The following is a 1,493-nucleotide window of genomic DNA, read 5'->3' as shown; positions in this document are numbered from 1 at the left end:
TTTTTTTTTTTTTTTTTTTGTCAGTTTCTGTTCTGGAGTCTCGAATCATGTTTTTCATTTTGCTCACCATCTCTCTGGTTATCTGGGAAATAATTTCTGTTTTGAATTTTTCTAGAGCTTGATTGATCAGGTTTTTTTACTTCCTGTGCTGTGAGTTCTGAGTGTCCTGGAGGTTCACTATCTGACTTTTCATCCTCCTTTGCCCTACTGTTTGCCATTGGTGGACTGGAAGTCTGTTTTTGTGGCTTGCTTAAGTGTTTTCTCATCTTTATTTTTGCTGTTTGTTGGGTTGCCCTTGATTCAATCTCTGGGTCATTCAATCTTCCTGATATCGTTGCATCCCAGTCTTTGATTCTCTAATGACTTATAGACATTCTCATTTTCATAACTGAGAAAACAACTCATCAAATCAGCCCCTATCCTTTATCCCTGTTGATACAATCAGGAACACAGTAGGATCTATCACTACCCTTTATAGCCCGCCATGCCTCTGCAGAGTGTGTCCAAGGACTGGCTCAATCAGGGAATCTAATAGCCAGGGGTGGGGGGTGGTGCTCAGCGGCATGCATGCAGCTACTCTCCTGGTGCTGTGTCAGAGCCAATCAGTGGTGCCCACTGGAAATGGCACAGCTCCAGAGGAGGCCCATAGTTCAGGCCAGGCCGCACAGCCGAGGTGGCTCTGAGTCCGAGCCGGGGCGATGACACAAAAATCACACCTTTATTATTATTATTCATTCTAGGATTATTTAAACTCACCCTTATTTCTGTTGTTTCTGTTTTCTGATGCTTCCATTAACTAGATATTTTAAATTAGAAACTATTTCTAAAGAAAAAATATGACAGAGTGGAGGGTTTTTGAAAAAATTAAATGTATTCCAGTGTAAAGTAGAAGAAAAGTTAACTTTTTAAAAAATGCATTCACCATTTGTGTCTGTTTTGATCATTGTAGGATGGCTGCCTTGCTGTTGATATAAAGGTTTGCAGACATTTTTTGCCTATGAGTATCCTTTCTTCTGGTTTATAAGTCATAGAATGATCATATCGCCCTGTTTCGGTTATCCATTGCTACATTACAAACCACTCTTCAACTTAGTGACCTAGAAGATTAACCATTTTTTAAAATCTGCATCCACTAGGTGGTTCTTGGGCTTCACAGTATCACAGCTCTGGCTGCATTGTCTGGTGGTTCAGAAGGCTGGAACATGGCTCCTTTTGGTATCTGACATGTTAGAGGGATGCCTAAAAGGCTGGGCTTGGCTGAGTCACTGAAGTGGTTGGAACTTTCATTCCACATAACTCTATCATGTTTTTTAATACACTCATTTTGAGTTTAAAAGTATATATTATGTTAATATATTTTATCTTGGTTACTAACATTTTATTTTTCCCTTAAATTTTGCACCCCAGGTGAGTGACTCTCTCGCCCATCCTCACCCCAGTTTTAGTCATGTAAATTGCCTTTTATGGGTTAATCATAAGGCCAGCTCAGATTC

This window comes from Fukomys damarensis, unplaced genomic scaffold (genome assembly GCF_012274545.1).
Source record: "Fukomys damarensis isolate Sample0158 unplaced genomic scaffold, DMR_v1.0_HiC HiC_scaffold_73632, whole genome shotgun sequence".
In the NCBI taxonomy this organism is placed as follows: Eukaryota; Metazoa; Chordata; class Mammalia; order Rodentia; family Bathyergidae; genus Fukomys; species Fukomys damarensis.
The sequence above is the reverse complement of the archived record's forward strand: the minus strand, read 5'-3'. Positions refer to the sequence as shown.